General features: G+C 42.6%; 1 pseudogene; it reads left to right on the top strand.

Annotated features, from left to right (window-relative positions):
- Nucleotides 1–27,105, top strand: part of LOC120032727 — a 171,716-nt pseudogene that overhangs the window by 98,799 nt on the left and 45,812 nt on the right.

The following is a 27,105-nucleotide window of genomic DNA, read 5'->3' as shown; positions in this document are numbered from 1 at the left end:
TCCTGTGGGGTGTGGTCAATTCAAATTCAATTCAAATTATGCTTCCTGTGAGGTGTGGTCAATTCAAATTCAAATTAGCAAACAAGGCATTTCTGGTAAGTACGTGGGGGCTGCCATCTTTATGCACCTCCGCTATTCAGAATTGCTAGGAGGATGAACATGTGTTCATGTCTGGTACTTAGAGAACCATGTCAAATGTATTATTAAGGCTAGTTGGATGGCTGATCACTAAAGCTCTCTCTCTCAAGTAACCAAAAGTACACGTTTGTTGTAACCCCAGACAAACTCACCTGATTCAACTCATTGCGGGCTTGATCACTAGTTGAAAAATTGAACCAGGTGTGCTTGTCCCGGGCTACAACAGCAACGTGTGCTGTTGGGGGTACTCGAGAAGTTGGCGAACACTGATCTAATGTATGCAGATGTTCAGTGTCTGTTCTGTGTATGCTAACGTTCAGTGTCTGTTCTGTGTATGCCAGCAATGACTGACTGGCTACGTGTAGTACACTGTGAAGATTGAACACGTGTTCATGTCTGATACTTATAAAACCATGCATTATAGCTGAAGTTGGATGTTTGACTTCTGATGAAAACTGAAGCTCTGTTCATGATGGGCAACGTGATGATATGTAATGTAGTGTATGCAGATGTTGAGATGTGTACATTGTGTACCATTATAGAAATTCTCCAACTGAGCCATCACAATCTGTAACATGTAGACTTCACCACTGATCTCTCCTACACCTATTTTTTTATTCATTATCGTTATGTATTATCTCAGGTTTTATAATTCTGTTTTATTTAAAGTAGTGATATAAAAATAGTATATGAATAAACATGTCTATTTCCTCCCAGATCCTGGTGCACGTGGGCTTCCTGACAGAGGAGTCCGGGGACGTGTTCAGCCCAAAGGTTCTGAAGGGAGGTCCCCTGGGGGAGATGGTCCAGTGGGCCGACATCCTCACAGCCCTCCACGTCCTGGGACACAACCTCAAGATCTCCATGTCTGTTAAGGAACTGCAGGGGTGAGTCAGCATCTTATAATGGTACAACGATGTTAATGGGAAACTGTGTTTTGGCTGTATCTTGATTCGATCACCTTTTGATTGATTGAATTTGTTTGGGTGTTTTAGTGTGTGGTGGATTGGAAGCGTTTTCGTTGATCTGACCACAGCCATTTTGTGCATTTTTGTTTAGTCAGCTATTGGCCAATACACACAGTATGGGCAATTAGCATGTGCTTTTATCCAAAGCGACTTACAGATCCTCCAAGGTGAGGGTGTTAAAAAGCGCTTTGTGATCAATGGACAGACAGTGCTCGTTTGTATTTGATTGCTGTCCATTTCATCACTTTGACTTGTCGCTCATGTTGATCCATAGAATTACAATGGGAACACTTAGAAGGTCTGCATGCCCTTGAACTTTCCCATTTTGCTGCCTTAAAATTGGATCTAAAAATGTATTTCAAAGTGAAAGAAAGTTCTAGAAAATTGTCCAACTAAAAAAAAAACGGAAATATGATAATTGGATAAGTCTCTACCCCATTGAGTTAATACTTGGTGGAAGCACCTTTGGCAGCCATTACAGTTGTGAATCATTTTCATTAAGGATCTACCATCTTTGCACAACTCGTAGGGCAACATATTTCCATTGTTTTTGTCAAAACTGCTCAGGCTCAGCTAATTTGTTTGGGGATCATTGATGGACAGTGATATTTAAACTTTGTCTCAGATTTTTTTTCAAGCAGATTTAAGTCAGGACTGAGACTAGACCACTCAGGAACACTCAACAGCTCTTGTCTCACAGAAAAATACAACCCTATCCCAGGGTTAGGTTATCAGAAGACTGAGGTGGGATTTCCTCAAACTTTTTTACCTGGGCTTTGCTCCTTTCATATTTCTCTTGATCAAACTCCCCAGTCCCTGTCAGAAAAGTTTTCTATAACTTTCTTTCACTTTGAAAACGTAGAGTAGGTTGTGTAGATCTGTAGGTTAAAAATTATAATTGAATCCCTTTTTAGATTACGTTTTAACGCAGCAAAATGTGGAAACAGTTAAAAGGGTTGTAGACTTTCTATAGGCAATGTATTTTAGATAAAGGACCAATTTTCAGGTAGAGAGCAAGTGATATTATCACTGGGCCACTATTCCCCTTAAACAGTCAATATCTTTTTAACCACATCAATATACAGTTGAAGTCGGGAGTTTACATATATTTAGGGTTGAGTCATTAAAACTTGTTTTTCAACCACTCCACAAATTTCTTGTTAACAAACTATAGTTCTGGTAAGTCGGTTAGGACATCTACTTTGTGCATGACACAAGTAATTTTTACAACAATTGTTTACAGACAGATTATTTCACTTATAACTCACTATATCACAATTCCAGTTAGTCAGAAGTTTACATACACTAAGTTGACTGTGCCTTTAAACAGCTTGGAAAATTCCAGAAAATGATGTCATGGCTTTAGAAGCTTCTGATAGGATAATTGACATCATTTGAGTCAATTGGAGTGGATGTACTTCAAGTCATACCTTCAAACTCAGTGCCTCTTTGCTTGACATCATGGGAAAATCAAAAGAAATCAGCCAAGACCTCAAAGAAATTATTGTAGACCTCCACAAGTCTGGTTCATCCTTGGGAGCAATTTCCAAACACATGAAGGTACCACGTTCAACTGTACAAAATGTAGTACGAAGGTATAAACACTATGGGACCATGGAGCTGTCATACCGCTCAGGAAGGAGACACATTTTGTCTACTTGAGATGAACGTACTTTGGTGCGAAAAGTGCAAATCAATCCCAGAACAATAGCAAAGGACCTTGTGAAGATGCTGGAGGAAACAGGTACAAAAGTATCTATATCCACAGTAAAACAAGTCCTATATCGACATAACCTGAAAGGCCGCTCAGCAAGGAAAAAGCCACTGCTCCAAAACCGCCATAAAAAATCCAGACTACGGTTTGCAACTGCACATGGGGACAAAGATCGTACTATTTGGAGAAATGTCCTCTGGTCTGACGAAACAAAAATAGAACTGTTTGGCCATAATGATCATCGTTATGTTTGGAGGAAAAAGGGGGAGGCTTGCAAGCCGAAAAACACCATCCCAACCGTGAAGCATGGGGGTGGCAGCAGCATGTTGTGGGGGTGCTTTGCTGCAGGAGGGACTGGTGAACTTCACAAAATAGATGGCATCATGAGGGAGGAAAATTATGTGGATATATTGAAGAAACATCTCAAGACATCAGTCAGGAATTTAAAACTTGGTCGAAAATGGGTCTTCCAAATGGACATTGACCCCAAACATACTTCCAATGTTGTGGCAAGATGGCTTAAGGACGACAAAGTCAAGGTATTGGAGTGGCCATCACAAAGCCCTGACCTCAATCCCATAGAAAATTTGTGGGCAGAACTGAAAAAGCGTGTGCGAGCAAGGAGGACTACAAACCTTACTCGGTTACACCAGCTCTGTCAGGAGGAATGGGCCAAAATTCACCCAACTTATTGTGGGAAGTTTGTGGAAGGCTACCCAAAATGTTTGACCCAAGTTAAACAATTTAAAGGCAATGCTACCAAATACTATATGAGTGTATGTAAACTTCTGACCCATGTGATGAAAGAACTATTATTCTGACATTTCACATTCTTAAAATAAAGTGGTGATCCTAATTGACCTAAAACAGGGAATTTGTACTTGGATTAAATGTCAGGAATTGTAAAAAACTGAGTTTAAATGTATTTGGCTAAGATGTATGTAAACTTCCGACTTCAACTGTACCTGCTCTACCACCCCAGTTAACCCAATACATCAGCCCATCAGAACCTCAGACCTGGGCTGTGTCTCAATCGACAAGGATGCTGCCTTTTGAGGCAGCTTTCTAGGCAGGATGTCAAAATTGGTATGTCCCAATCCCAAGGTACCTTCTTCAAATGCTGCTTTCTAAGGTGCTTTCATTGGGCGATTTTGAAGGCAGCATCCCATGTGTCCATCGCTGGGGAGGTTATCCCATAACCCCTTTTGGCGCACCGAAAATTAAATTCAAATAATGGTGGACAGTCCCGCTTGGGAGAAGATGTTCCAGAACAATAAGGAATAACTTTGCGAAATGTAAGTATAACGTTTATTTATTCACAATATTATGTTCAACAAATTACTTTCATATGAATTTTCAATTCAAATGTTGAGTAACTGTTGTTTATCAGCCCGTTGCCAAGCTAGCTAGCTAGCTAACACATCATACGTGATAGCTAGCTAACGTTAATAGTTCTCATCCTGCTTATCGGCTGTTTAGAGATGCACAACTAAACTAACTAGGCCTAATCGTAGATTCAACAATGTGTCAATTGTGAAGCCACAGACAGTTTTTAAATCAATGAATTGGTGAACTTGCTAGCCAGCTAAAATCATGTACTGTAGCAAATGTGTTTCTGGGGACTAAAGTGGTCACCTGATCACGTATTACTCCATTGCATTGGCTTGACAGGAGAAAACAGTCCTGCCTGACCCGTTTGGAGGTCAGACATGTTATGCTCTTTTACAACATCTGATGAAAAATGTAGGAAATGCAACCAGCTGTGTTCTGTTCATTCTATGCTTGCTAGCCAGCCAAGTTATTTGTGCATTCTGTTGATGAGTCTGTTTAGCAAGCTTGCTTGCTAGCTAGCTGCATGTAGTGTCTGTTTACGTAACATTAACGTTAGCTAACATTCTCTTGTCACTTTCCCTTCTCCTATTGTGTTGCACAATTTGGGTTTGTTGTTACTAGTTAAAATTAGAGGCTAAGTTATTCTACTCTTACTGTAAACAACTGATCAAGATAAAACAGTATATGCAAAACTGTTAACAAAAGGATTAAACATGAATAAAGGAAGTTGTGGCTTCAGTGACTTGAACCAGCACTGACATTTGAGCAGTGAGGTTCATTTCGCCCCCCTTGTCTCTTGCTTGTTCCAGCTCTCACCCTGACACCCTGCAGATGTAAATCATTTGTTGGGAACCTCCCAGCCACCAGGATAATCACCATATCCCAGGATTTTATTAAGGGGTGTGCAACATCACAATGTTAGATAGAAATAGATTCACCCACGTTATTGTTTATCGTGCAGATTTCTCAGGACATTGTAACCTACGAATCTCATTCTAAAACATGTACTTTTCTGTCCCACGGGATTGCACTGTGGGCAAATCTTAAATTTAGACCACGATTAGTTGAAGTTAAGTATTAGTAAAGGGCTGGGACAAAAACGTGCAAAGTCCTGTGTATAAAACGACTAAATTTGCCCTCGTAAAGAACAAGTTTATGAATGTTGGAGGTTAATCTCCTTGAGATTTCCCTCACTTGGGAATGACCTATTTTGTAGAATGGACTGTGCTTTAAGGACTAATGCACAGACACAGAAAAATACTATACAAATGTTAAACATTTATTCAAAAGGACAAGTTGATGTCTCCACATGTTTCTGCTTTTGAGACTTGGGCATCTGGTGCCTGTTGTTCATCTGGTGCCTGTTGTTCATCTGTCCAATCCCCTTGCAAGGAGAGAGAAAGACATCAATAATACTGCAATGCTGTATTCATTTCATTGAATATATATTCCTGTTTGATATGCATTTATATAATTACATTGGACATGTTATCTTTTATCACGGCAGTATTTGTATCCAATGCATCTAGCTCACATTAGGATGAAGGTAGCCAAGGCCCTCTTATCTAGTTAGATTGCATCATAACACCTTTCAATAATAGTTATCAACGAATATAAAACCATGTTATCCTGAACATCAGTGTCTTTTAATAAGAAGCGCAGGTGTAATAGTTGTATGACTTAATCACAACGTCAGCCTACTCATAGAAAATACTTTAGCAGCTGTAATGCAAGATTAGTTTCACGGTGAAACACCGCTGTTTTTGATATTTTATCACACTTAAACAGTCAGTAAAATATCTTATTTAGCCATCTCAAAAAATCGTATCCTGTATCATGCAAGCTTGCTTTGCTGTCCACGAAGATGGAGCTACAGACCAAGCAATACGCGAGAGGAGAACCCTATACCGCAGGATAGTTATTCTGGTCGATGTCAATTTAACTCATGGACAGGTACTGAGGAGATCAATTCTGTTACTTGTCTACTTGTTATTCGTGTCAGATATTTCCATTTTGGGATAGTTGTTCACTGAATTGCTAGCAAACGTCTCGCGCTCGGTGGAATGCAAATGCGTTGTCACATGATGCTGCCTTCCAAATACCGTCCAGATTGGCAGTTTCAGTACCTACTGGGAAAGTGCTACCTACTAAGTTAGTTGCCTTTGGAGGCAGGTAGGCGGCAGGCAGCTGCCTTTGGATTGGGACACAGCCCTGCAGTCTTCTTATTGAGTTATTTAGTGACCCCATCGATCATCATCGACCTCCTCTCCAGTCAATGGTGTAATGTTGTGTCTATTTCCGCTACCCTCGTCCAGTCAGCACCTCTTCAAATATCCCCTTTTTGTGCTGACGGATACAGTAGTCGCCGTCACCGTGCGGTCTCCGGGCGGACCAGACATAAATCTGTCTCATTGGTTAAGACACTCCGGGGCCGGTGTCCAGTGTTTGGCTACTAAAAGCAGGGCTAAAGACTGTAAATCACAAGAGATAGTCAAACACCGCCAGCCAGGGTTAGTCATATGGAGATGGATTGGGTAGTGTGGTTGGCCGCCAAACCTGTGTTGGGGATTATGAATTGAGTTGTCTTGGAGTAATTTTTTTCCAGCTTCTTTGATATAAGGAGATGTTTGCAGCTGAGTCATGGTTTGTTGGGTTAGCCAATTCCACTGTTTTGTGAGCTTCTGACTAAGTGACGTGTCCCACTCAATCCCACTCTCTGTCTGTCTCTTTCTCTACTTCTCCTTTCCAAACCTTCACTTTGTTCCTCTCTCTACCTCCGTGTATATCCTCCTCTTCTCTGTCTGTCTCTTTTGTTCTCTCTTTCATATAGTGTCTCCTCTCTGTCTGTTTACACCTCTATCTCTCGCTCTCTCTGTCTTTCTCTCTCTGTCTCTATCTTTTGTTACATTCTCCACCTCTCTCGCTTCAAGTGCTATCGAACAAGGTTGTTTGCTGTAACCCAGCTCACCATTGTTGACTTGAAACTCCGCAGCTACCCCCTATTTCCCATGACCCCCTGCTTTCAACAGGACAAAGAACATTGGCCTTTTGGATTCGACAGATGTGATATTACAAGCAATTTAGCTGTCACTGGAGGAAGCGCAATTATTTTTTGTTATTCCCCCTCTATCGGTCTGTCTTTAGATTTGGCTTTGATGAACAGAAATTGTTCTATCGATCATTCTTTGTTCAACACATCACTGGACAAAAGAATTAGGACATACAAGAGGTTGATATTACGAAGAAGAAGAAGATAACACTCTCAATGTCAGGACAAGAGAGCGTGACGGGTCGTCATTTATTAATATGGGTTAATTTTAAAGGTGTTTCCCCCTTCACACGTTTGCTGTAGCTCTCTCTCTGCCTAAGTGAGGACACAGAAAAGCGTGCCACTTAAAGATGGCAGACTTTCTGTTTGAAGAGTAAGTATAGATTTGTTGGCAGCCAAGTGCGACACGACGTCATGAAAAATGTTTCGTTTCGCCGCCAAGTCACAAACATCCCAAGGCATTGTTTTCAACAGCTTTTCTTGTTTATTTATTTTTCTTTTATTTCAGAAGAAAACCGAAGCCACTTATCACAGAAGCTCGTCTGAAATGTTGTTTTTTTTCGCTCGTATCTCTCTGTTTTTCTGCTGACGAATTGCAATCAGCGCTTTTGTCAGTAATCAAATGTGGCAGAGAAAACAACGAGGCAGACGGAATACTCGCCAAATAATTTGCCTTTCAGATACAGATTTAACAGATTAGATTCTATTACATTGAGCACATCATCTGGTTTTGAAATCAGCACAGTTCAACAATGTACACTATATAGGATAACAGCCCACATAAAGAAGGCTTGAAGGTTTGCCAGATCCCCACAGCTCCTGTCTGTCAATGAGGTAGATGGATGGATAGATGATTCTATTAGGATTGATAGATGAATGAGTGGAAGGGAGAGCCTATAGGGAGAGGTACTATATCAATGATTCAGCAACAGTGGGTGTGTGTGGGTTTTGATTGTATTTACTGTGAACAAAGAAACCTCATATAATCCTATCTGTTGTCCATTGTGTTGTTACAGCTATGAATGTGGAATCACAGCAGGGTCCAGTCTTCTACTAATATCCATTATTCTGGTTGTGGTAGCTACTGTGTACACACACACACACGCATTGAATATAGCCCATGCCTGTCTATTCTGCTGAGTCTGCATTCTCCTCTATGGGCCTATAACAGAATTACATAATGGAGATGATGGCTAATTTACAGACAATTAGATAGACCACAGCCCAGGTGTATTACAACAACAATTGTCAAAGACTCCAGCCACCCAAGTCATAGACTGACCTCTCTGCTACCGCACGGCAAGTTTGGAACCATTAGACTGCTAAATAGCTACCCGGACTACTTGCATTTGACCCCTTTTTGCATCAACTCTTTTGGCTCATCACATACACTGCTGTTACTGCTTATTATCTATCCTGTTGCCTATTCACTGTACCTCTACCTATATGTACATATCTACCTCAATTACCTTGTACCCCTGCACATCAACTCCGTACTGGTACCCCGTGTATATAGCCAAGTTATCATTACTCATTGTGTATTTATTCCTCGTGTTATTATTTTAATATTTTTCTCTCTGCATCGTTGGGAAGTAAGTAAGCGTTTCACTGTTAGCCTGTTAACCTGTTATTTTATTACCAGCACGACTGGAAAGGACTGCTGTCCATCGTATACATCTCATTTACATATATACAATCCACTTCAAAATTGTGGATTCGGCTATTTCAGACATACCTGTTGCTGACAGGTGTTTAAAATTGAGCACACAGCCATGCAATCTCCATAGACAAACATTGGCAGTAGAACGGCCTTACTGAAGAGCTCAGTGACTTTCAACGAAGCACCGTCATATGATGCCACCTTTCCAACAAGTCAGTTCGGCAAATTTCTGCCCTGCTAGAGCTGCCCCGGTCAGCTATAAGTGCTGTTATTGTGAAGTGGAAACGTCTAGGAGCAACAACCACTCAGCCGTGAAGTGGTAGGCAACACAAGCTCACAGAACGGGACCGCCAAGTGCTGACCGTCGAGTGCTGAAAAATTGTCTGTCTTCGGTTGCAACACGCACTACTGAGTTCCAAACTGCCTCTGGAAGCAACGTCAGCACAACAACTGTTCGTCGGAAGTTTCATGAAATGGTTTCCATGGCCGATCAGCTGCACATAAGCCTAAAATCTCCATGTGCAATGCCAAGCGTCGGGTGGAGTGGTGTAAAACTCCCGCCATTGGAATCTGGAGCAGTGGAAATGCGTTCTCTGGAGTGATGAATCATGCTTCACCATCTGGCAGTCCGACGGACTAATCTAGGTTAGGTGGATGCCAGGAGAACGCTACCTGCCCCAATGGTTGTGCCAATTGTACATTTTGGTGGAGGAGGAATAATGGTCTGGGGCTGTTTTTCATGGTTCGTGCTAGACCCGGGGAAATCTTAACGCTACAGCATACAATGACATTCTAGACAATTCTGTACTTCCAACTTTGTGGCAACTGTTTGGGGAATGCCCTTTCCTGTTTCAGCATGACAATGCCCCCATGCACAAAGCGAGGTCCATACAGAAATGGTTTGCTGAGATTGGTGTGGAAGACAATGACTGGCCTGCACAGAGCCTTGACCTCAACCCCATCTAACACCTTTGGGATGAATTGGAATACCGACTGCGAGCCAGACTTAATCAACATCGGTGCCCGAGCTCACTAATGCTATTGTGGCTGAATAGAAGCAAGTCTCCGCAGCAATGTTCCAACATCTAGTGGAAAGCCTTCCCAGAAGTGTGAATGCTGTTATAGCAACTCCATATTAATGCCCATGATTTTGAAATGAGATGTTCGACAAGCAGGTGTCCACATACTTTTGGTCATGTAGTGTATAAGTGTCTGGGTATGGAGGGAAAAGGGTGAGGTCTTTATATTAGATGACAACACTGCATCATAACCCCTCTCTAAACGAAATCTCATATTACATAGGTGTGTCTTCATGGTAGCCCACATAAATACTATATACATATTATATGGTTGTTGATGCATACATATTTTGTTTTGTAACTCAGTGTTTTGTAACTCGGTGTTTTGTAACTCATACTGCATGTGGTTCAATCTGTGAAAAGAAGGCTTTATACAGTTGAAGTCGGAAGATTACCTTAGCCAAATACTTTTAAACTCAGTTTTTCACAATTCCTGACATTTAATCCTAGTAAAAAATCCCTGTTTTAGGTCAGTTAGGATCACCACTTTATTTTAAGAATATGAAATCGGAATAACAGTAGAGAATTATTTATTTCAGCTTTTATTTCTTTCATCACATTCCCAGTGTGTCGGACGTTTACATACACTCAATTAATATTTGGTAGCATTGCCTTTAAATTGTTTAACTTGGGTCAAACGTTTCGGGTAGCCTTCCACAAGCTTACCACAATACGTTGGGTGAATTTTTGCCCATTCCTCCTGACAGAGCTGGTGTAACTGAGTCAGGTTTGTAGGCCTCCTTGCTCGCACACGCTTTTTCAGTTCTGCCCACAAATTTTCTATGAGATTGAGGTCAGGGCTTTGTGATGGCCACTCCAATACCTTGACTTTGTTGTCCTTAAGCCATTTTGCCACAACATTGGAAGTATGCTTGGGGTCATTGTTCATTTGGAAGACCCATTTGTAACTAAACTTTAACTTCCTGACTGATGTCTTGAGATGTTGCTTCAATATATCCACATAATTTTCCTCCCTCATGATGCCATCTATTTTGTGAAATGCACCAGTCCTTCCTGCAGCAAAGCACCCCACAACATGATGCTGCCACCCCCGTGCTTCACTGTTGGGATGGTGTTCTTCAGCTTGCAAGCGTCCCCCTTTTTCCTCCAAACATAACGATGATCATTATGGCCAAACAGTTATATTTTTGTTTCATCAGACCAGAGGTTTTGTAGCAGTGGCTTCTTCCTTGCTGAGCGGCCTTTCAGGTTATGTCAATATAGGACTCGTTTTACTGTAGATATAGATACTTTTGTACCCGTTTCCTCCAGCATCTTCACAAGGTCCTTTGCTGTTGTTCTGGGATTGATTTGCACTTTTCGCACCAAAGTACGTTCATCTCTAGGAGACAGAACGCGTCTCCTTCCTGAGGTATGACGGCTACGTGGTCCCATGGTGTTTATACTTGCATACTATTGTTTGTACAGATGAACGTGGTACCTTCATGTGTTTGGAATCCCAAGGATGAACCAGAGTTGTGGAGGTCTACAATAATTTCTTTGAGGTCTTGGCTGATTTCTTTTGATTTTCCCATGATGTCAAGCAAAGAGGCACTGAGTTTGAAGGTAGGCCTTGAAATACATCCACAGGTACACCACCAATTGACTCAAATTATGTCAATTAGCCTATCGGAAGCTTCTAAAGCCATGACATAATTTTCTGGAATTTTCTGAGCTGTTTAAATGCACAGTCAACTTAGTGTATGTAAACTTCTGACCCACTGGAATTGTGATACAGTGAATTATAAGTGAAATAATCTGTCTGTAAACAATTGTTGGAAAAATTACTTGTGTCATGCACAAAGTAATGTCCTAACCGACTTGCCAAAACTATAGTTGGTTAACAAGAAATTTGTGGAGTGGTTGAAAAACGACTTTTAATGACTCCAACCTAAGTGTATGTAAACTTACGACTTCAACTGTAGGTCCCTTTGGGCAGCTGTTGGTCATGAAAAGAGAGGTAGTACAGAAGAGGGTGAGGCGCTCATTTTCTACCTCCTTTATTCACAATCAGATTGGAGGAAGGACCTCTCTTCTCTCATCCACTGGGTCTGTTCATTCACTTTCCAGTCCTATATTAAGTAGAACATTATTCAGAGAAGTCTTTTCCCCTATTCTTCACGTTGCCTGTCTCCCCTCTCTATTTCTACTTTAAATCTCCTGTATAAGTCAGCAGTAGTTTAAGACGCGTTGCAGATGCTCGATATTCTCCTTAGATATTCCCTCGGATCATTTGGGAGATGTTTGATTTCCCTGGTAAACCCTGTGAACTTACATCACTTATACAATCAACTCCTGATATTCAAGACCGATGTGAGTTTGCACTTATCTGGGTTGACAGTATTGGCTGAAGGCTTACTGTAACAAAGACATTATCTCAGTGACTCCGTAGAGAGTTGTTAGACAGAGACTGTCCAATGAAGGAAGGCAGTCAGGTGAAAGAGAGAGAAAGCCCAGTGAGCCGTACGGGAGGACGCTAGAGAAGCTGGGAGAGTGGAGCGAGAAAGAGAGAAAGGACAATTCAGAGAGATTCAGTGGGGGAGGGAGATAGATTGAGTGACAGCGGATTTGTCGAAGGCATTTCATGCCCTGTTAGGCCTCTCTCTCTCTTTCTCTTGGTCAGTGTGGTTTGGGGTTCAGCCCAATTATATGCACCTCTGTCACCACCACCTGGTGGTCTACCATCTCCATGGAGAAAGATACAGGTCAGCAGATCGAGTCCCCTGTGACCTCATTCTGCAATGGGGAGTGATGGCATCAGGTGCATTGGGGGTTAGGTAATGCTGGTGTTCTGATGTTCTGGTCCTCGTTTTGTCACATTAGTCTGACCAGACGTTGACAATTCCCACAACCCCATTCCTCTAATGTGACCAAGATGGCTTGTGAAGCCCTATGTACAAATACATGTATATGTTTACGATCATTGGTGCCTTTTAGCTCCGCCTCTGCCTATAGGGTCTAGGCTCTGGGCTGTGTGTGTCTGAGGTGGTGGTGGCTGACCTGGGGGCTGGATGATTCCCTGTTAATCTGATACATACACTTCCATTACTCACACCCCTCTGTTGTCTAGATGTCCTCTCCTCTGTCCCGCCATTCCCCTCTCCCCCCCTGGGCCCGTCTCAGTCTAAACCATTTAGCTGTGTTGTCTTTCTCTGCGCGGGGTTCGGACGCAACCGGGCAGCCCGCAGACCATTAATCTCTCTCACACACACACTGCATACACTTGCACTATGTACGCACAGACACACATGCCATGATTGGAATTAGGCTCCCCACTCTCTCTCTAGTTTATCTTTCTCAGTCTTGTTTTCCTCTCCAGCGAGGGTGTCCTCCCATCGTCATACCCATGTCCCAGGCACACACTGATGCATGAGTCACACACTCCAAAAACACGTGTGCCCAAACACAAATGGCACAAATGGGTTAAATGCGTGCAGCGACGGACACCCACACACTGCAACATATGTTCACTACCATCCCTATTCCTTCCAGACGCCCAGCCTCATCTCTCATCTCTAAATGGGACTTAGAACATGTCTGGGGTGAACACATCTCCATTTCTCCCTAAGAAAACCTCATTATTAGAAAACATTGCTTTCGGTCCTCCGTGTTAATATTTAAAGGCAGAGGACACGTTTAGAGGAAGGCAGCAGGAACAATCAACAGCCATAGGCTGTTTCTCTATTGTAAATCACTTCCTTTCCAACCATTTTAAGGACCATGGTCTTATTGTTATATAAGTATTTGGGGATTTAATGTAAATAAAGCTCGCCATTTTGTTCACTCAGTGTGTCTTCGTTAATCTGGTGTCATCGCTCTTTCTTTTGCTCACTCGCTCCCTCCCTTTCTCTCCGATTTTCTTTAGCCGTTTCACTCTTCCACACTTTCTCCATCCTCCATTCATTAACGTGTTCCCTACAGTGAGTTGAGACTCCTCAGACCCTGGTTCACCTCCTCTCTGATTCGACCCCTCACTGAACATTGCTATTACATACAGTGCATTCGGAAAGTATTCAGACCCCTTGACTCTTTTCACATTTTGTTACGTTACAGCCTTATTCTAAAATGGATTAAAAACAAATGTTCCGCATCACAACACAATACCCCATAATGACAAAGTAAAAACGGGTTTTATTTTTTTTTGTGCAAATTTACAAAAAAAAAACGGATAACACATTTACATCGGCAGTAATTACAGCCTCTAGTCTTCTTGGGTGTGATGCTACATGCTTGGCACACCTGTATTTGGGGTGTATCTCCCATTCTTCTCTACAGATCCTGTCAAGCACTGTCAGGTTGGATGGGGAGCGTCGCTGCCACCTCCATGCTTCACTGTAGGGATGGTGCCAGGTATCAGATGCGATGCTTGGCATTCAGGCCAAAGAGTTCAATCTTGGTTTCATCAGTCCAAAGAATCTTGTTTCTCATGGTCTGAGAGTCCTTTAGGAAAACTCCAAGCGGGCTGTTATGTGTCTTTTACTGAGGAGTGGCTTCCGTCTGGCCACTCTACCATAAAGGCCTGATTGGTGGAGTCCTGCAGAGTTGGTTGTCCTTCTGGAAGGTTCCCCCATCTCCACAGAGGAATTCTGGAGCTTTGTCAGAGTCACCATCTGGTTCTTGGTGACCACCCTTCTCCCCTGATTGCTCAGTTTGGCCGGGCGGCCAGCTCTAGGAAGAGTCTGGGTGGTTCCAAACTTCTTCCATTTAAGAATGATGGAGGCCACTGTGTTCTTGGGGACCTTCAATGCTGCAGACATTTTTTGGTACCCTTCCCCAGATCTGTGCCTCGACACAATCCTGTCTCGGAGCTCTACGGACAATTCCTTCGACCTCATGGCTTGGTTTTGCTCTGACATGCATTGTCAACTGTGGGACTTTATATAGACAGGTGTGTCCCTTTCCAAATCATGTCCAATCAATTGTATTCACCACAGGTGGACTCCAATCAAGTTGTAGAAACATCACAAGGGTGATCAATGGAAACAGGATGCACCTGAGCTCAATTTCGAGTCTCATAGCAAAGGGTCTGTATACATATGTAAATAAGGTATTTCTGTTTCATTTTTTTTTTATAAATAAATTTTTTAAAAACGTATAAAACCAGTTTTTGCTTTGTTATTATGGGGTATTGTGTGTAGATTAATGGGGGGGATATTTGATCAATTTTAGAATGAAGCTGAAACGTAACAAAATGTGGAAAAGGTTAAGGGTTCTGAATACATTCCAAATGCACTGTATATACACACCTCCCCTACACACTGAGTCAGGATACAAAATGGAGGAGTTAGCTAACTTCAATAAATGCACACATGAAAAATCAGCTGTTATTGCCTCACTTGCAATGCTATTTCTAGTTTCTACAACAGCTGTATTCTTTTGCGATGACAGGGAACTCATTTGCAGACTTTTGGGAAAGCAGCTTACTGTAGAATTGATGATTACTTGTTTGTGACTGCGGTAGAAAATATCATATTAAAAATACCCATTTGTGAGATTTGTGTTTTTTCTCTTGGCATATTAAAGGTTTGCAAAACTGCGGCAACTTTGTTGCAGACTCTGAAATAACATCACTGTCACATTAATCAGTGAGTGTGTGTGTGCGTGTGGTGCACCTTCTGAACCTAGCTCGCAAACGAGGGAGAACCCTCAAGCGCAAAGCAACATTCTGTCTGGTTAAAGTGTATGAGTTAGCAGAAACAAAATGCCTGGATTATTTTCTTTCCCTCCTCTCTCCCTCCATATCTCCCTCTGTGTCTCTCTCTCTCTCTCTCCCCCTCCTTCGGAACCTTGACGCTCAAATTAACAACAGCTTTTTACAGATTTTTATCAGCCAGCCACCTTTCACCAACGCTACAGCTGCCTTGACTTCTGACACACACACACACACACACACAAACACCTTCACTCACCCGATAATGACTTCCCTCTTAGCCACAGATTTGGAGAAAGGTATGAAACCAGCGCCTCTGGATGCCATTGTTCAGAATTTCAGTGCCCCGCAGAGTCCACACACATGGGGCTTAAATGGAAAGAGCAGACAGGTATGGCACGCTATGACAGAGTGGAACTACTGCTGAGGAGGGCAGCGCTGGGGCAGCTTAATGGCTGGCTTCAGGCTCGTGAAGTTATAGTGGTTGCCTGGCCGGCTAGCTGGCTGCAGTCACGCTAGGGGAAGGTAAGGTGGCTTTGTGGTGTTTAATTTCTTTACTATCAAATGAGGAGAGACACACTTATCACACAAGTCAGAGTTATACTTAAACTAGATCTTTATTCACTTATTAATAAGGGAGCAGGTCAATACAACACACACATATATAAAGTGAATCGATTGAGTGCTCCACGTTAATGATGGCTGGTCGACGAATCACCCTCAGATTATTCGTTGAGAGCCCCGAGACAAAAGTAAAAAGGTATTTTATAGCCAAGATACAACCCCTTCAGGTTGATTTAAATTGGTCCTATCGCTCAAAGTCAAAAAACCCTCAATTTAACACATCAACATTCGCAGAACGTACATTTATATTAACATAATGGAGTTCATGCAACAATGGAGTTTTGATTAAAATAAGCTTTACTTATCCATCACACTCCAATGGATCAGCATGGTGGAAATAACTATAACTTAAATAACTATTTCCACCCCAGAAACTAAAATTAGCATATGTTGTTGGACAAATCCAGGTCGACTCCTGGTTTAAGTCAAATGTATTCCGTTCGTGCCTAATGAACATGACCCAAGTCAAGCATCATGGTTCCACTACTTATAAGGCAACTCCAATAGTCTCTATGTGCTATTAACACCACACCTGCTATAGTTCCTGAGTAGTATCACTATCAAAAACATCATTTGGTAATGGAAATAAGTCAAATAGATTAGGATCAGTTTCACTCTCCCCATTCACCAATCCATCAGTTTTAAAAATCATTCAGTTTCCAAATCATAATCAAAACCCAATTAATTATCCAACCCAAATTTACAATGACATTGCTCAGCGATTTAAATTGGTCCTATCACTCAATATCAACCCCTCAATTTAACACACATCAACATTGGCAGAACGTACATTTATATTTACATACTGTCACGATCGTCATGGGAAGAATTGGACCAAAGCGCAGCGTGGTAAGTGTTCATGATAAATGTATTACTCAAAACACTCGAACAAAATAACAAAGAGGAGAAAACAGTCCTGTCAGGTGCAGACACTAAACAGAAAACAACTACCCACAAAACCCAAAAGAAAAAGGACAACTTATATATGATCCCCAATCAGAGACAAAGATAGACAGCTGCCTCTGATTGGGAACCACACCAACATAGAAATAAAGAAACTAGAATGCCCACCCTAGTCACACCCTGGCCTAACCAAAATAGAGAATAAAAAACCTCTCTATGGCCAGGGCGTAACACATACAGTATAATTATCCTATAATTCTACTATTAACTTTCTTTTCACGAGTATAATACAGATCAGTATCTTAATGCATTCTTAATCTAAATTACCATAATTGTATGTAGTGTGTAGACTTCTACAATCAACCTGATTCCCCAAAATAAACAATTTTAGACAAGTCTAAATCAATTTTGGGCACAGTTGACCAACCCCCCCCCCCCACCCCCCTTCAGGCACTGATTCTTCTGGTGTCTTCTTCATTGTCTTCTTCAGATAGCTTTACAGTTCAAAGTGGATGATAATGTCCCAATTTCAATGTCTCGAGCCACCACAACCTTTACCACCCATTATGTCTTGTCCATTCGTCAACCAGTATGCCAGCAACATAAGAGAAGATTGGAACATATTTCTCCCCATGCTCACTCCATGTGGACTCCTGTCACACTCGTAAGAGAAAAGACATGAGAGAAAAGCAGTTGATAATGCCGATTGGACACTGCATACAGGTTGCTGGCTCAGGACTCAGGTCTCTTGGTAGAAGAGGTGCTGACAGGGTCGTATTGAACGCCATTTCTTCAGCCGGTTAGAGGGGGTTTTGAGGTACACACACTGTTCGGTCCAATGATCTCTTCCATGCATTAAGACACCAACTGACGTCACCTTTCATGATAACCTCGAGAGGACAGATCAGAACAGTTTAGTTCAGTTCGTTTTGATTGAGGAAATCCAGACAAGCATTAACTATTTAATAAATTATTACTTTTACCAATTATTCTTAATACCAATGTCTAAACATGTGTCAAAGATAATAACAACACATTCTATTGAAACTATTTTTTGTCACGATCGTCTGTAGAATAAACGGACCAAGGCGCAGCGTGCTCTGAGTTCCACATCTTTAATTTTGTGAAACTTTAAAAAACAAAAATCAAGAAACCAACAACGACCTTGCAGTACTGAGGTGCCACATGCACTGACTCAAAACAAGATCCCACAAAAACCAAGTTGGTAAATGGCTGCCTATATATGATCCCCAATCAGAGACAACAATAAACAGCTGCCTCTGATTGGGAACCATACCAGGCCAACATAAACATAAAACAACCTAGATAACCCACCTTAGTCACACTCTGACCTAACCAACATAGAGAATAAAAGGCTCTCTATGGTCAGGGCGTGACAAGGGTGAGTTATCTAGGTTGTTTTATGTTTATGTTGGCCTGGTATGGTTCCCAATCAGAGGCAGCTGTTTATCGCACCCAAAGGCGTGGACTCCGGCCGCAAAACCTGACTCTATAGGGGAGGGTTCGGGTGGGCATCTAGCATCGGTGGCGGCTCCGGTGCGGGGCAAAGTACCCACTCAGACCACAGGTCCGGCCATGGAGCCGGGTAGAACGCCGTGCCTGGACTGGGCCTCGGCGCAGAGGAGGGCTCCTGCCATGGAGCTGGACTGGACGCCGTGCCTGGACTGGGCATCAGCGCAGAGTAGGGCTCCTGCCATGGAGCTGGACTGGACGCCGTGCTCGGACTGGGAATCGGCGCAGAGGAAGGCTCCTGCCCTGGAGCTGGAGGTTCTGGACCATGGACCGTTGCCGGAGGTTCCAGACCGTGGACCGTCGCAAGAGGTTCCGGGAAGTTGACCGTCTCAGGAGGTTCCCGGGAAGTTGACCGTCTCAGGAGGTTCCCGGCAGTGGACCGTCTCAGGAGGTTCCGGGCAGTGGACCGTCTCAGGAGGTTCCGGGCAGTGGACCGTCTCAGGAGGTTCCGGGCAGTGGACCGTCTCAGGAGGTTCCGGACTGTGGACCGTCTCAGGAGGTTCCGGACTGTGGACCGTCTCAGGAGGTTCCGGACTGTGAAACGTGGCCGGAAGCTCTGGACTGGGGACCGTCGCCTGAAGCTCTGGACTGGGGACCGTCGCCTGAAGCTCTGGACTGGGGACCGTCACCTGACGCTCTGGACTGGGGAGGCGCACTGGAGGCCTGATGCGTGGGGCCGGCACAGGTGCCACCGGACTGGTGACACGCACTTCAGGGAGAGTGCGAGGAGCAGGCACAGGACGTCCCGGACTGGGGACACGCACTTCAGGGAGAGTGCGAGGAGGAGGCACAGGACGTACTGGGCTGTGGAGGCGTACTGGAGACCTGGTGCGTAGAGCTGGCACAGATGGTGCCGGAACGATGACACACTCCGCACGGTGAGTGCGGGGAGCTAGCACAGGACGTGCTGGGTTGTGGAGGCGCACTGGAGACCTGGTGCGTAGAACCGGCACAAATTGTACCGGAACAATGACACACTTCGCACGGCGAGTGCGGGGAGCTGGCACAGGACGTACTGGGCTGTGTATGCGCACTGGAGACCTGGTGCGTAGAACCGGCACAACTTGTACCGGAACGGTGACACACACTTCAGGGCGGGTGCATGGAGGAGACACAGGACGTACCAGACTGGGGAGGCGCACTGGAGGCCAGATGCGTGAAACTGGTGCAGACGACGCTCCTCAGCATGCCCGCTCTGCAGCACTCTCATCGCCACCACCTCTCTCCGGAATCTTTCGTCGAGTTCCTCCTTCGACTCCCTGATGGTCTCTGGCTCATTCCTCGGCTCCGCCGGCCACCCCGTGTGCCCCCCCCCCAAAAAAAGTGGGCTGTCTTTTGGGTTTACTCTGTGGCCGCGAATCCTGGCGTCGTCGCTGTCCTCCCTTCACTCCTGTCGTCTGTTTCCACGGCAGGCTTTCGTATCTTGCCAAGACTTCCTCCCAAATCCGGGATATTCTCTCCTCGACCTCCTCCAAAGACCAGGGTGCCATCTCCTCCCGGGCACGCTGCTTGGTCCAGTTGTGGGATCTTCTGTCCTGATCGTCTGTAGAATAAACGGACGTGCGTGCTCTGAGTTCCACATCTTTTATTTTGTGAAACTTTTTTTTTTTAAGAAGAAAAAAGAAACCAACAACGACCGTGCAGTACTGAGGGGCCACATGCACTGACTCAAAACAAGATCCCACAAAAACCCAGTGGGGAAATGGCTGCCTATATATGATCCCCAATCAGAGACAACGATAAACAGCTGCCTCTGATTTGGAACCAAACCAGGCCAACATAAACATAAAACAACCTAGATAACCCACCCTAGTCACACCCTGACCTAACCAACATAGAGAATAAAAGGCTCTCTATGGTCAGGGCGTGACACTTATACTCCCCATCACATTGTCAACTTCATCACAGAGCCACAGGATCAGGAAGTTAGACCTATAACCCATCGGGAGAAATCCCAACAATCCAGCAGACCTAATTTGGTGAGATTTGTATCAGAACAGAACAAACAACACCACAACAATACAGTCCTTCACATATCACTCAATACACTCCTACATATCACTCAAGGTGTGTAAACTTCAATCCAAACCTCAGAGAACTGTTACCTCCCCCATTTTGACACGACTCCCAATGTGAGTAATGTGTAAAAAAAACACTACTACTGGTTAAAAATAAAACAAAATAACTTCAAATAACAAAATCGAATTAGAATCACTACCCTTAATAACTCCATAAAGAAAAATAATTGTACCCATACGGTCATAGTAAAATAGACTTAAGACCAGCTACCCTTAGTTAAAGACAATGCCCTCTCCTTCTTCCCATTGGTTCAAATCACAAATATGTATAAGAACTATAAACTTCATAATAATTATCAATATTACAAATTACCTTCAAATCAGTATTACAAATGGCCTTAAATTCAGTGTCCAAATGGCTTTCCAATGAGGGTGATCAAACCACACTGGAATGTCAGGACAGAGGTCAGAGGTCATACAAACCCATAAGGGTACAAGGCGAGACCCAGATGGAGGCAGATGGTTAGAGTCCAATATGTTTATTAACAATCCAAAAGTGGATGGTCGTGGACAAAAAAGAATGGTCGTGGACAGGCAAAAGGTCAAAACCAGTTCAGAGTTCCAGAGGTACAGAATGGCAGGCCGGCTCGAGGTCAGGGCAGGCAGAATGGTGAGGCAGAATGGTCAGGCAGGCGGGAATGGAGTCCAGAAAAACAGGCAAAGGTAAAAACCCGGAGGACTAGTAAAGGAGAATAGAAAAGCAGGAGCACGGGAAAAACACGCTGGTTGACTTGAACATACAAGACAAACTGGCACAGAGAGACAGGGATAAATACACCAGGGAAAATCAGTGACACCTGCAAGGGGTTGAGAGAATCACAAGGACAGGTGAAACAGATCAGGGTGTGACACAACCCCTTCAAAGAGGTGTTTCTTACTATATTAGACTAATTCATAAAAAACAGTCAAACATTTCATACATGTCATATCCCAGGTTTAATTTAATTTGATAGTTCACGGGCTAAATCTCACTCACTGCTCTCCCCAAGACCATAGTCTCGTGAAACATTACAAGAGAGACAAGGAAACCCCCATTTTCCCGGAAAAAAACACAAAACATTTTGTTAGCATTCACTATACTACACCGATTCAGCAACCAAAAAGTTTTAACTACAAACACAACCTGATAATAACGATAAGTCCACTACTCCCTCAAAATCATGAACTCTTTGTTTTAATCTACCCCAACATTTATGTGCGCTTAATTTATCATGTGCTACCCTTAGACACGGCAACATGTATCTCGCCACTGAGTCCAACGACACACTCCCATATTATATGATATGACTGGTCTCTCTTTTCCATAACCATATGAAATGATCCTGGTATCGTTACTAGACCAATGTCCAACAACATACGTAATAGTTGTTTTGCCTTAGATTGTTCCTGTTACTCCTCTAAATGTAATACTTTATTCTGTCGCAAATGTAGTCAATTTCTCAGCGTAAGTAATCAGTGATATTTGATCCCAGGCATTTAATAAAAAGTAGTTTGAGACTTTTGAGACTTGAGTGATCTCCTCCTTAACATACAATCTGTAGGGGACTTCCATCAGTCCCCGAAGGATGAATCCTACTCAAAACACATCAGATAATACAGTGTTTCATTAAGTGAAATCAACACTTAAAATGAACAATAAACAAACCCATAATCCCTTTGCAGTAATATAATCATTTCAACCTGTTGCATTAATTTACTAAAAATATAAACCTGTTGTTTAACAAATCTAGAACCTTTAAAAAGTTGGTGGTCTCATCAGCGTAATAGTCAAAACTAACTGTCGCCCACTCTTAGCCATGATGATGAATAGTGTTCAGCCTGTACATGAATGATCTGCCTTCTGTCTGTACTGGGTCTGAAGTTCAAATGTATGCAGATGATACAGTGATATATGTGCATGCAAAGAGCAAACAACAAGCTACACAAGAACTCACTACTGTAATGGTCCAGGTTACAAAGTGGCTCAGTGACTCATGTTTGCATCTCAATGTGAAAAAAACTGTCTGCATGTTCCTCACAAAGAGGGCAACTGATGCTGCTAAGCCAGATGTCTATGTGTCAGGGGAAAAGCTCCAGCTGGTATCCGGTTTGAAGTACCTTTTAAGTACCTTGTACTTAAGTACTACTTGATTCCAACTTCTCTTTTAAAAAGCAGGTGAAAAAGGTAACTCAAATAACCAAATCCAACCTAGCTAATTTCCGATATATACGAAATTGTTTGACTACAGAGGTAGCAAAACTGTACTTCAAATCTATGATACTCCCCCACTTAACATACTGCTTGACTAGTTGAGCCCAAGCTTGCTGTACAACATTAAAACCCATTCAGTCTGTCTGCAAACAGGCTCTCAAAGTGCTTGATAGGAACCCCAATAGCCATCATCACTGTTACATCCTCAGAAAGCATGAGCTCCTGAGTTGGGAAAATCTTCTGCAATACACTGACGTATGTCTTGTATTCAAGATCCTAAATGGCCTGGCTCCCCCTCCACTCAGTACTTTTGTTAAACAGAAAACCAAAATCTATGGCTGCAGATCCACAAGGTCCCTTAAGGAAAAGGATCTTTAGTCAATCTGCTTTCTCTGTGAGAGCTTCCCATGTCTGGAATACCCTGCCATCAGACAAACAACTGTACCACCTATCACACCTTCAAAAATTACATGAAGACATAGCTAGAGGCCAATCACACTTGTGAAAATAATCCATAGCTGTGTATTGCCACTTTCCATGTTGTCTGTAGCTGGTGAGGCATGGAAACACTTTGTTGATTTTATGTATTGTTTTGTTGCTTTTTGCGTGCTACAGTGCCTTGCAAAAGTATTCACCACCCTTGGCGTTTTTCCTATTTTGTTGCATTACAACCTGTAATTTAAATTGATTTTTATTTGGATTTCATGTAATGGACATACACAAAATAGTCCAAATTGGTGAAGTGAAATGTAAAAAAATTACTTGTTTCAAAAATTAAAAGAATTAATTAAAGGAGAAGTGGTGCGTGCATATGTATTCACCCCCTTTGCTATGAAGCCCCTAAATAAGATCTGGTGAAACCAATTACCTTCAGAAGTCACATAATTAGTTAAAATAAGTCCACCTGTGTGCAATCTAAGTGTCACATGATCTGTCACATGATCTCAGTATATATACACCTGTTCTGAAAAGCCCCAGAGTCTGCAGCACCACTAATCAAGGGGCACCACCAAACAAGCGGCACCATGAAGACCAAGGAGCTCTCCAAACAGGTCAGGGAAAAAGTTGTGGAGAAGTACAGATCAGGGTTGGGTTATAAAAAAATATCAAAACTTTGAACATCCCACTGAGCACCATTAAATCAATTATTAAAGAATGGAAAGGATATGGCACCACAACAAACCTGCCAAGAGAGGGCCGCCCACCAAAATTCACGGACCAGGCAAGGAGGGCATTAATCAGAGAGGCAACAAAGACACTAAAGATAACCCTGAAAGAGCTGCAAAGCTCCACAGCGGAGATTGGAGTATCTGTCCATAGGACCACTTTAATCCGTACACTCCACAGAGCTGAGCTTAACAGAAGTGTGTCCAGAAAAAAAGCCATTGTTTAAAGAAAAAACAGAGATTTGAGACTGGGACGTAGGTTCACCTTCCAGCAGGACAATGACCCTAAGCATACTGCTAAAGCAACACTCGAGTGGTTTAATGGAAAACATTTAAATGTCTTGGAATGGCCTAGTCAAAGCCCAGACCTCAATCCAATTGAGAATCTGTGGTATGACTTAAAGATTGCTATACACCAGCATAACCCATCCAACTTGAAGGAGCTGGAGCAGTTTTGTCTTGAAGAATGGGCAAAGATCCCAGTGGCTAGATGTGCCAATCTTATAGAGACATATCCCAAGAGACTTGCAGCTGTAATTCCTGCAAAAGGTGCCTCTACAAAGTATTGACTTTGGGGGGTGAATAGTTATGCATGCTCAAGTTTTCTGTTTTTCTTGTGTTTTGTGTGTTTTACAATGAAAAATATTTTGCATCTTCAAAGTGGTAGGCATGTTGTGTAAATCAAATGATACAAACCCCCAAAATATCTATTTTAATTCCAGGTTGTAAGGCAACAAAATAGGAAAAATTCCAAGGAGGTGAATACTTTCGCAAGCCACTGTACGTGTTGCTTGTTCTATGTTGCTCTGCGTGTGCTCACTGCTCCTTGATTGTCTGTATTGTTATTGTAATTGTTTTTAATAACCTGCCCAGGGACTGTGGTTGAAAATTAGCCGGCTGGCTCAAACCGGCACTTTTACTGAAACGTTGATTAATGTGCACTGTCCCTGTAAAAATAAAATAAATAAACTCAAACTGATATCCACTGACCGGACATTGTTCCACGTAATGGAAACAGATTATACTGTTAGAATACATTAACTTCCTGCTCAAATTCATTGGTGTTACCGATCTATAAAACCCAGCAACAGTAATCAGAAATTATCACAGAACGTTTCCGATTCAGCTATTCAGACCTCTACTGCAAATGTCCCACTGAATCCCTTACAGCCCGATATAGCCTAGCGAGCACGACTCGCTTTCACCAGCTCTTGTATTGTTACCAGTAGGAAAAAACGATACATAACCCATTCTCAACAACATTCAGCATTTACCTCTATCGTAAGGTTTAAAACAAACTTGGTCTCTTCTCTTTTGGCTTCACGCTTATGAAATGTCCAAGACTTTAAAAGTAACATTTAAATGCACCAAATTTATAAAATACATCAGTCAATCCATAAGATGAAAAAAAAACATTTCGGTGGGCACAATACTACAGCCATTTACCACCCACAACTTCAATTATAACCTAGTTTTATCATGCAATACTTAATACCCATGTTTAGTTATCTATCGCTATTACCTATCCGCTATTATTAGAATTCATTCAATTTAGGTAGCTGTTTCTTTGATTCAGTTATTTAAATAAGACTCCATTCTCAATATGTTATTTCAGCAGACCATTTAGGCAACAGACAACGTATTACATCGAAATCGCCTCGCTATATATGTTGAATAAATTAACAAACAATGGCGGCCGTATCCGTCCAGGCAAAACATACCAATGGTCGAATTACAATCAGAAACCCAATGCTATAGACCCGATGCTATTGAAATGACGAAGAAATCCCGCTAATAACCCAATTACAATTGTCTGTAGTCATAACATCTGGCACATAATAATGACACAATTCCCAGAAAATAGCCTCAATTAAAGGTCCAAGTGTTTCTCCGCAGAGATTCTCACATGCGCAACAGGAGCGGTCACCAAGTGAAGATTCACATCCCCATCCCCGTCGCCAAATGTTGTGGTTAATATCTTTACTATCAAATGAGGAGAGACAAACGTATTACACAAGTCAGAGTTATACTTAAACTAAATCTTTATTCACTTATTAATAAGGGAGCATGTCAATACAACACACACATATAAAGTGAATCAATTGAGTGCTCTACGTTAATGATGGCTGGTCGGCAAATCACCCTCAGTTACAACGGTATTTTATAGCCAAGATATACCCCCTTCAGGCTACATGACAAACAACAGATGTATGGAATGGGTCACAAGGTTAAGATTTGTATGAAAGATACTTATTTGGGTTTGGCCCTGGAGTCATCTCTCCCTGGTACCTTAAAGAACAGAAACATTAACTCATGCTCTGGAATGCGGTATCCCCCAAAGACATCGTAAATCTTCTAGAGGCCCATCCTCAGTAGAACACACACAGATGAGCGTTCCAACAACCCCTTATTCTGTTGAATTAAACAACCATTTGATGCAATTGGAGCATAATCTTGTAATTTCTCCACCGTAGGTTTCAGGGGCTCGTTGTTGGCTCTGGGATCGATTTATATATATTTTGTTATTTCTTTGTCTTTCTTTCTTTCACTCTCTCTCATAATCCTTCCTCTCTTCGGGTTCAGAATCTATACTGAACAAAAATATAAAAGCAAAATGCAACAATTTCAATGATTTTACTGAGTTACTGTTCATATAAGGAAATCAGTCAATTGAAATAAATAAATTAGACCCTAATCTATGGATTCCATATGACTGGGCAGGGGCGCAGCCATGGGTGGGCCTGGGAGGACATAGGCCCACCCACTGGGGAGCCAGGGCCAGCCAATCAGAATTAGTTTTTCCCCGCAAAAGGACTTTTATTACGGACTTTATTACTCCTCAGTTTCATCAGCTGTCCGTGTGGCTCATCGCAGACCATCCCGCAGGTGAAGAAGCCATATATGGAGGTCCTGGGCTGGCGTTGTTACACGTGGTCTGCGGTTGTGAGGCCGGTTGGACGTACTGCCAAATTCTCTAAAACGACGTTCAGTAAGTGAGGCGGCTCATGGTAAAGAATTAA

The sequence above is a fragment of the Salvelinus namaycush genome, chromosome 39 (genome assembly GCF_016432855.1).
Source record: "Salvelinus namaycush isolate Seneca chromosome 39, SaNama_1.0, whole genome shotgun sequence".
In the NCBI taxonomy this organism is placed as follows: Eukaryota; Metazoa; Chordata; class Actinopteri; order Salmoniformes; family Salmonidae; genus Salvelinus; species Salvelinus namaycush.
This window is presented reverse-complemented; position numbering and strand designations above follow the sequence as displayed.